Here is a 10543-nt window from a genome sequence, read left to right as displayed (position 1 = left end):
GGCTTGTATCGGCTTGAAAGCTGAAAATTATGCCTCTCATCATAATAGCATTAATTTTGTAATTGCAATGTGTATGTTTAGATTGTAAGTGAAGCTTTAATAATAATTTTCATTAAAAAAACATGATTTATATGCTGTCAGTGAGTTTTTTATTGAAAAAAAGTGCTTAAAATTTTAAAAAAGTCTCCTATGCATCAAGAAAAGTACACTGATTCACAATCAATACATTTATTTGGGCCTTTTGCTGATATATTGGTGAATTTCGCATGCAATGATACCAGTTTTTGCCATGAAAGTTACGCGTTAACAATAATTGGAGACGCAAAATCAGCTGTCGTCACTTAGACTAAAAATCATGCATTCCGACTTGACTGGGCCAATTAGTCACCGCTTTAAATGGCCATTTTAAGGCCTTTACCCCCATCCGAATGCACTGAAATTGCATATTCATTGTGGAATAGTTGAAATCTCATGTGGAGAAGTTTGAAAAAGATAGGACAAAGTTGAGTTCCCTTAAGGTTACATTACACTAAATCATTGTGTATCCCTCCGTGGTCCATTCGAAAGTAGTGCCTATTCTAAAGAGTCCTTTTCTCTTCTTGAATATAAGCCATTTAACAATGTGAGACATGTCTTTTGTGGTTATTTGTAATATCCTGTATGTGTCTGGAGTACTTTGATGCCTTGGATGGAAGCTAACTTAAAAGATGAACTTTTGAGGGTGTGTGTTTTCTATTGTGGGGGCTTTTGTCGAAATTAGGATTCCGAAACACGTTTTTCTACGGTGGGTTCATTCGACAGCGATTTACTTTCTTAGAAGTTGCGAGACGGTATGTTTTTGATTGCATTATTGGAAGATGACAGATCCATCTTTAAATGATACCAGGTTCGGAAAAATTGATACGTCGGAAAGGCAAGAAAATGCTGTGCTGTGAAAGTTGTCAGTTTTATAATGGGACCCTATGGGAATCGGAATTAGTGTAATATAACCTTTAAAAAGCACATTACTGCAATGTCAAGGTCACATGGATTCGTCTGCAAGCGAGACAAGTAGAAAATGAATTTTAATGAATGTTTTGATGATTTGGGTGCTAAAATAGATGAGAGGTGTCAATATTTTGGTCCAAATGGATGTTTTAGGTGGTTTTGGACTGTTCCGGATGGGTGGGGGACCTGGTACGGACAAGTAAGGGTAACATTTCCAACAAATCTTAAATGTAAATATTATTATGTCCATAGATTGAAGTTTCAGGTGGAGAGCAAGATGAAAAATATGCAAAATAACATGCATGCAACCCATTTATGCCATTTTTCTCTTTGTTTGTAGGCCTGACCGTTTGTCCTTGAGCCGTAGATGGTCAACAATCCGCTAGCTGTCTTGCTCTGACTGGTGCACTGAACATGATTCAATGTGAGTCATCATACTGATTGTTTAATTAACACATGAATTTCAGTTTGTTCGTTAAAGTACTAACTTAGCTGTGTATTTTTACAGTGGACTGTAGTGGTGCAGTGCAGGTGGTAGACTAGGTATTTCCATATATACACTATGTTTACAGAATTGCGGCCAGTGGAGCAACATAGCTGATGAGTTAATAGCACTAGTTCTTCAGACAAATAACTTTATTTTTCAACCTATAAAGCATATTTAGCTGTAGGTGGGGCCAATTAGCTGTAAGATCTGGCTTTTGTTCTGTTAAGCCCTTAGAGTAATGAATTTCAGAGTGAAGACCATAGCGCCTTTTCCTAGTCAAGTATCGGGCAGCTGTATGTCTTTTCAGAAATGCACATGTCTTTTTAAGCATGTCATTGTGTTTGCTTTTAATAAGATGGCAATAAACTCATAACCTTTAGACAAATGAGCATCTGTAAATTCAGATTTCACTATTTCAGAGTCAGCCAGACCATGATTGAGCTTAAGGGTTGTGCTGCGGATGCAGCCTGTGCAGTTCGGGGAGAAAGTCACTGTCTCGGGCAATGCGGTCTGGTATCAGGTAAGCACTATTGAAAGCCTCACACTTTGGGGGGTCTGAAGCCTTGTGCTGTCAATGCGATCTGGTTCAAGTACAATAAGAATGCATTCTCAAAGCAGTACTTCATCAGATATGGTTATCTCAAGCTTACAGTTCGCGGGCAGATATGACTTCGATTTGTTCTTGCTAGCAGAACCCCTACAGGCCAAACTATGCGTTAAGCACTATTTTCCACAGCAACCCTTGCAGACAGAAAAACAATACTTAAAATTACTTCTGGCATTTAATTTCTAATTTCCTACATATCTCTTTTGTATGTTTGTTTGCCCTTTTTAACTCTGACATGCCATCTTGCTCACATTGATGGAGCATACCTGTTTTTGTTTAGAGCCAAGTCCCCGGCTGCTCGAGTTTGCCGTGTCAATAATGAGAAAGCCATGGCATGATGTCTCCTCTATGTGTTTCCTTATCTCAGTGTTGAACATAATTGCCAGTTTCAGGGGCCTAAACATTTTATTTTATTAAAGGTCTGGATGATCCTTGCCTGACTGCGGGTTTGTGTACACCTCAATCCGACTCTGTGTCCTGAACAGAGGCCGCAGTGGTGCAGCGCTTGTGGACGATCCATCAACATCCTGAAAGGTCAACACTACACCAAGCTGGGAAAATTGATCCTGATAGTCATCCCCAGGTAGTGGAATGAATGTTCACTGAACTACAGAGGAATCACACCCAAATGACTTTCCTGCCACGACATTAGTGTGGCCACTCGCGTAGGAATTCCTTAGCAAACATGCTCTTTTGCATGGTGACTGTGGACATTTTTGCAAAACTTACGCTTTCAACACTGGATTTTAAAGAGAATACTTAATAAAATGTCGCTAACAGGACTTATTTATATGAGAGAGACTATCTGGATGCGCATTAAGTGTCACTTTGTGTCGTAAGCTGTTGAAGGAGCGATTTGCGCCTTTTTAAGTGTTAATTTTGGGTAGCCGGCTTGTATCGGCTTGAAAGCTGAAAATTATGCCTCTCATCATAATAGCATTAATTTTTGTAATTGCAATGTGTATGTTTAGATTGTAAGTGAAGCTTTTAATAATAATTTTCATAAAAAACATGATTTTATATGCTGTCAGTGAGTTTTTTATTGAAAAAAGTGCTTAAAATTTTTAAAAAGTCTCCTATTTCATCAAGAAAAGTACACTGATTCACAATCAATACATTTATTTGGGCCTTTTGCTGATATATTGGTGAATTTCGCATGCAATTGATACCAGTTTTTGCCATGAAAGTTACGCGTAACAATAATTGGCGACGCAAAATCAGCTGTCGTCACTTAGACTAAAAATCATGCATTCCGACTTGACTGCGGCCATTTAGTCACCGCTTTAAATGGCCATTTTAAGGCCTTTACCCCCATCCGAATGCACTGAAATTGCATATTCATTGTGGAAATAGTTGAAATCTCATGTGGAGAACGTTTGAAAAAGATAGGACAAAGTTGAGTTCCCTTATAGGTTACATTACACTAAATCATTGTGTATCCCTCCGTGGTCCATTCGAAAGTAGTGCCTATTTCTAAAGAGTTCCTTTTCTCTTCTTGAATATAAGCCATTTAACAATGTGAGACATGTCTTTTGTGGTTATTTGTAATATCCTGTATGTGTCTGGAGTACTTTGATGCCTTGGATTGGAAGCTAACTTAAAAGATGAACTTTTGAGGGTGTGTTTTTCTATTGTGTGGGGCTTTTGTCGAAATTAGGATTCCGAAACACGTTTTTCTACGGTGGGTTCATTCGACAGCGATTTACTTTCTTAGAAGTTGCGAGACGGTATGTTTTTGATTGCAATTATTGGAAGATGACAGATCCATCTTTAAAATGATACCAGGTTCGGAAAATTGATACGTCGGAAAGGCAAGAAAAATGCTGTGAAAGTTGTCAGTTTTATAATGGGACCCTATGGGAATCGGAATTAGTGTAATATAACCTTTAAAAAGCACATTTACTGCAATGTCAAGGTCACATGGATTCGTCTGCAAGCGAGACAAGTAGAAAATGAATTTTAATGAATGTTTTGATGATTTGGGTGCTAAATAGATGAGAGGTGTCAATATTTTGGTCCAAATGGATGTTTTAGGTGGTTTTGGACTGTTCCGGATGGGTGGGGGACCTGGCACGGACAAGTAAGGGTAACATTTCCAACAAATCTTAAATGTAAATATTATTATGTCCATAGATTGAAGTTTCAGGTGGAGAGCAAGATGAAAAATATGCAAAATAACATGCATGCAACCCATTTATGCCATTTTCTCTTTGTTTGTAGGCCTGACCGTTTGTCCTTGAGCCGTAGATGGTCAACAATCCGCTAGCTGTCTTGCTCTGACTGGTGCACTGAACATGATTTCAATGCGAGTCATCATACTGATTGTTTAATTAACACATGAATTTCAGTTTGTTCGTTAAAGTACTAACTTAGCTGTGTATTTTTACAGTGGACGTAGTGGTGCAGTGCAGGTGGTAGACTAGGTATTTCCATATATACACTATGTTTACAGAATTGCGGCCAGTGGAGCAACATAGCTGATGAGTTAATAGCACTAGTTCTTCAGACAAATAACTTTATTTTCAACCTATAAAGCATATTTAGCTGTAGGTGGGGCCAATTAGCTGTAAGATCTGGCTTTTGTTCTGTTAAGCCCTTAGAGTAATGAATTTCAGAGTGAAGACCATAGCGCCTTTTCCTAGTCAAGTATCGGGCAGCTGTATGTCTTTTCAGAAATGCACATGTCTTTTTAAGCATGTCATTGTGTTTGCTTTTAATAAGATAGGCAATAAACTCATAACCTTTAGACAAATGAGCATCTGTAAATTCAGATTTCACTATTTCAGAGTCAGCCAGACCATGATTGAGCTTAAGGGTTGTGCTGCGGATGCAGCCTGTGCAGTTCGGGGAGAAAGTCACTGTCTCGGGCAATGCGGTCTGGTATCAGGTAAGCACTATTGAAAGCCTCACACTTTTGGGGGGTCTGAAGCCTTGTGCTGTCAATGCGATCTGGTTCAAGTACAATAAGAATGCATTCTCAAAGCAGTACTTCATCAGATATGGTTATCTCAAGCTTACAGTTCGCGGGCAGATATGACTTCGATTTGTTCTTGCTAGCAGAACCCCTACAGGCCAAACTATGCGTTAAGCACTATTTTCCACAGCAACCCTTGCAGACAGAAAAACAATACTTAAAATTACTTCTGGCATTTAATTTCTAATTTCCTACATATCTCTTTTGTATGTTTGTTTGCCCTTTTTAACTCTGACATGCCATCTTGCTCACATTGATGGAGCATACCTGTTTTTGTTTAGAGCCAAGTCCCCGGCTGCTCGAGTTTGCCGTGTCAATAATGAGAAAGCCATGGCATGATGTCTCCTCTATGTGTTTCCTTATCTCAGTGTTGAACATAATTGCCAGTTTCAGGGGCCTAAACATTTTATTTTATTAAAGGTCTGGATGATCCTTGCCTGACTGCGGGTTTGTGTACACCTCAATCCGACTCTGTGTCCTGAACAGAGGCCGCAGTGGTGCAGCGCTTGTGGACGATCCATCAACATCCTGAAAGGTCAACACTACACCAAGCTGGGAAAATTGATCCTGATAGTCATCCCCAGGTAGTGGAATGAATGTTCACTGAACTACAGAGGAATCACACCCAAATGACTTTCCTGCCACGACATTAGTGTGGCCACTCGCGTAGGAATTCCTTAGCAAACATGCTCTTTTGCATGGTGACTGTGGACATTTTTGCAAAACTTACGCTTTCAACACTGGATTTTAAAGAGAATACAGTCCAACCTGCCCGAGCGACCGCCTGTTAATAGCGACCAACAGTCAATAACGACCACACCGATTTCCTCCCGAACGATTTCACTATATATTGAACCTGCGAATAAAGCCCACCTGTGAACAAAGACAAACGACCACACTTTTACATTCCCAAATCTCCATTTTGATAGCTTAAAACGACCACTACAATCATAAAAATCAACGATTTCGCAACTTTCAAAAATCAAAATGGCCGCCAGGACGCTGCGTAGTCACGTGATACACATCTTACCAGTGGACTCGTCGGTCGCTATGGAGATATTGGCAAGTGACAGTTTATTGCACTCGATAGCAGTTGTTTGTTTATTTAACATGCATTGCTAATTGGTAGTCGCCTGCTTCTTTTATGCATTTGACAGTTTGTCAAAAGTGTAAAAATGTGCCTTTGTATTTAAGTAACTCGCGATTAATGCATTAATTGCCGAAAATATCAAAGACAAATTTGGGGCTTTCATAAACTCATTAAGGAAATTAACGGTTTCATGTCATTAACGATGCCTATTAAAGACAAACATTTTGATAGTCATTCTCTTCTTAAATTTATCCGTAATAAGACGTTCATAGATTATAGAAAAGTAAATTGTCAGTTCAAGTTAGCCATCATGGCTTCCAAGCGTAAGTTCTTGACGTTGGAAAAACGCGTTAAGGTCATTAGTTTGTTAGGTACACTACACAGTTGTAGACGAGTGGCTAGTGATCTTGGTGTTGGAAAAACTCAAATTCAGAGCATTTTAAAGCGTAAACATGAGATTATGGACGAATTCGAGGAGAACGTAAACTGTGAAAGTAAACGCCCTAAGCGTGAGTCGGAATTTGCGTCAGTGAATGACTTAGTGCATAAGTGGTTTGTTGACGCAAGTGCAAGGCTCTTGCCTGTGTCTGGACCTATGATCCAGGAGAAGGCCTTGAAGTTTGCGTGTGAGTTAGGATATTTGGACTTTAAGGCTAATAAAAACATAAAGGAAACAATAGAGCACAGACATAGATAAGGTACCTGTTAAAAAACTGATAGCACATTTTGCAAAGTTTCGATCGACCCTGCGAATAAAGACCACCTGTGAACAAAGACCACAACGACCAAATCCCTTGAGTGGTCTTTATTGACAGGTTGGACTGTACTTAATAAAATGTCGCTAACAGGACTTATTTATATGAGAGAGACTATCTGGATGCGCATTAAGTGTCACTTTGTGTCGTAAGCTGTTGAAGGAGCGATTTGCGCCTTTTTAAGTGTTAATTTTGGGTAGCCGGCTTGTATCGGCTTGAAAGCTGAAAATTATGCCTCTCATCATAATAGCATTAATTTTTGTAATTGCAATGTGTATGTTTAGATTGTAAGTGAAGCTTTTAATAATAATTTTCATAAAAAACATGATTTTATATGCTGTCAGTGAGTTTTTTATTGAAAAAAGTGCTTAAAATTTTAAAAAAGTCTCCTATTTCATCAAGAAAAGTACACTGATTCACAATCAATACATTTATTTGGGCCTTTTGCTGATATATTGGTGAATTTCGCATGCAATGATACCAGTTTTTGCCATGCAAGTTACGCGTAACAATAATTGGAGACGCAAAATCAGCTGTCGTCACTTAGACTAAAAATCATGCATTCCGACTTGACTGCGGCCAATTTAGTCACCGCTTTAAATGGCCATTTTAAGGCCTTTACCCCCATCCGAATGCACTGAAATTGCATATTCATTGTGGAAATAGTTGAAATCTCATGTGGAGAAAGTTTGAAAAAGATAGGACAAAGTTGAGTTCCCTTATAGGTTACATTACACTAAATCATTGTGTATCCCTCCGTGGTCCATTCGAAAGTAGTGCCTATTTCTAAAGAGTTCCTTTTCTCTTCTTGAATATAAGCCATTTAACAATGTGAGACATGTCTTTTGTGGTTATTTGTAATATCCTGTATGTGTCTGGAGTACTTTGATGCCTTGGATTGGAAGCTAACTTAAAAGATGAACTTTTGAGGGTGTGTTTTCTATTGTGTGGGGCTTTTGTCGAAATTAGGATTCCGAAACACGTTTTTCTACGGTGGGTTCATTCGACAGCGATTTACTTTCTTAGAAGTTGCGAGACGGTATGTTTTTGATTGCAATTATTGGAAGATGACAGATCCATCTTTAAAATGATACCAGGTTCGGAAAAATTGATACGTCGGAAAGGCAAGAAAAATGCTGTGAAAGTTGTCAGTTTTATAATGGGACCCTATGGGAATCGGAATTAGTGTAATATAACCTTTCGCAGAGTTGTATGTGAGAGCAAGGAACGACAACTCTGCGTGGAGATTGTGTATTATACTGTGCAATCTACATTAAACCTAACAGTCACAGTGTGTCAGTACGGTCACCATTTATATTGGTCATAGAGCTCAACAGTTGCTAAACAATTTATACAGCATTCCAGTTCAAAACCCCACAGAAGGCGGATTGAAGCCGTTGAAGATATTCGATAATTACGAAATAATTGGTGTACCTTATACTTATAGTTTGTCGAATAACCTACGGCCAGAAATTTAGATGTGTAGGGATGAAATCACGAGTGCGAAGCCCGAGTGATTTAAAACCAGGCATCTTTACTTCTGGCCGTGGGTTATTGGACAACAACACTTGATGAAGTAAAATAAAACACTTGCATGTTCTAATGATTACAGTGTACAGTGTATACAGCAGCTTTAAATTCTAGTCAGACTCAAAAGAAAATATAATAATAATGGCATGCCGATTGTTGAATTTATTCTCATATTGCGTGCCTTACATGTAAAATAAGAAATATTAGAGTGCATGTGTAATATAGACTTGAAACTTAATTCATGCTATAGAGATATAAATGCAACAAAATGAAACCATAAGTACTTATAACGATCCAGAAAAAGTTCAGTAATAAACGTAGACCGACGTGGTACATTGGCAATAATACCATGTCGATTGTCAACACTTAATTCTCACATTATCTGCCATTCAAGAACAAATACCTGAGCAAAAGTGCAATATATAGACTAGAACCTTAATTCATGCTATAGAGATATATAAATGCAACAAAATGAGACCAAAAGTACTAATATTGATCCAGGAAAAGTTTAGTTATAAATATATAAACTTAGACCTATGTGGTCCATTGTCAATAATCCCATGCCATTTTGTCAACACATCATTCTAAAAATTATATGCCATTCAAGAACAAATATCAGGGTAAAAGTGCAATATATAGACTAGAACCATAATGCATGCTACAGAAATATATAAATGCAACCAAATGAGACCGTAAGTACTCGTATTGATCCAGAAAAAGTTAAGTTATAAACGTAGACCTACGTGGTACATTGTCAATAATCCCATGCCAAGCGTCAAAACATTATTCTTACATTACTTACCATTCAAGAATAAATGTATGAGTACAAGTGCAATATATAAACTAGAACCTTGATCCATGCTATAGAGCTATATAAATGCAACAAAATGAGACCAAAATTACTCATTTTGATCCAGAAAAAGTTAAGTTATAAACGTAGACCTATCTGGTACATGGTAATAATCACAAGCATTATATTGTTGACACTTACTAATTAGTTTATGGTCATACAAAAGGGAAAGTTTGATAGCATACATAATATAGAGCCTAGAAATTTTACATATATATCAGCCCACATGTTCTGTTATTACTCCAGGATAGTGTAAATACATATACTTGCACATGCAATTGTCTAGCACTTCCCAAAAAGATTTCGTTGTTTTGCAAAACAGAGCAATGCACTGCTAAATTCATACTTTAACTTCCTTAGGTAAAATGTTTTTATTTTAAAGTATTTGAAAAAAAAAATACTGTAGCATTCGTGATAAAAACAGAGAACCTCGTTGAAATCAATGAGATGAACAGTGTGAAATATTTTTTTATTAAAAGCGGACCGGCAAATACCCGGTACCCTACCCACATTCACGACAGGTCACACACATCTTTTCGGCATTCAAATCGTTAGAAAAAGCAGACTGCATACTTAGAATATTAGTAATACCTTAAAATTTGATAATACTAACCTCTTGATATGCGTGTAAACGGTAAAGACGGCAGTAATGATATTTTACGATTCAACGCATCACAACAAGATGGCGGACATTTCTGTTTAATTTCTGCGCCACTAGAAATCACGTCGTCAAATCTAGAGCTTGGAGAACTAACGAGATTTCCTTCTTTATCGCATTGATGATTCTAATCTTGGTATATTAATAGATCTTTGATGGCGCCGCTATTTCGACCTCTGGCCTAGTTGAAAATTCCCAAACACGTGCTTTTTAATGTTAAATGCGACGTACTTTATATCGTTTCCAATTTATAATTCTGGTACCAAAAGAAAGATCAGAGCTAATATTTTGTGATTTTCTATGCAAAATAATAAAAAAAACATTATATTTTGAAGAAACTTTCATAGACTTTTGGACTACTTTTCGTCGCGTAGAATTAACTTAGCACAATTTCGCGAATATCATCGGAAACGTTTCTCATTGGTGAACATAAATATATTGTAGTGCCGGGCACCAGTCGTCTATGTGCAACCTCCATTGAACTACGCGTACATGTTAGTGGATGTTGACCGAGCTCCACGAGAAGCGGGTCCGGGATTCTCGTGGATGGGAGAGTGCAGCCGAACAGCCCTTCCTAGACCAGACGCTCACGAGTGAGGACGTGT

General features: G+C 38.0%; 1 long non-coding RNA gene across 1 annotated transcript; it reads left to right on the top strand.

The window, feature by feature from the left end:
* The first annotated feature begins 1839 nt into the window (after positions 1-1839).
* Positions 1840-4386, top strand: LOC127855820 (uncharacterized). The gene is made up of 3 exons (XR_008037760.1): positions 1840-1994; positions 2501-2664; positions 4302-4386. It is a non-coding gene; the product is annotated as an uncharacterized LOC127855820 (long non-coding RNA).
* Positions 4387-10543: the final 6157 nt, after the last annotated feature.

This window comes from Dreissena polymorpha, chromosome 13, assembly GCF_020536995.1.
Source record: "Dreissena polymorpha isolate Duluth1 chromosome 13, UMN_Dpol_1.0, whole genome shotgun sequence".
Classification (NCBI taxonomy): Eukaryota; Metazoa; Mollusca; class Bivalvia; order Myida; family Dreissenidae; genus Dreissena; species Dreissena polymorpha.
This window is presented reverse-complemented; position numbering and strand designations above follow the sequence as displayed.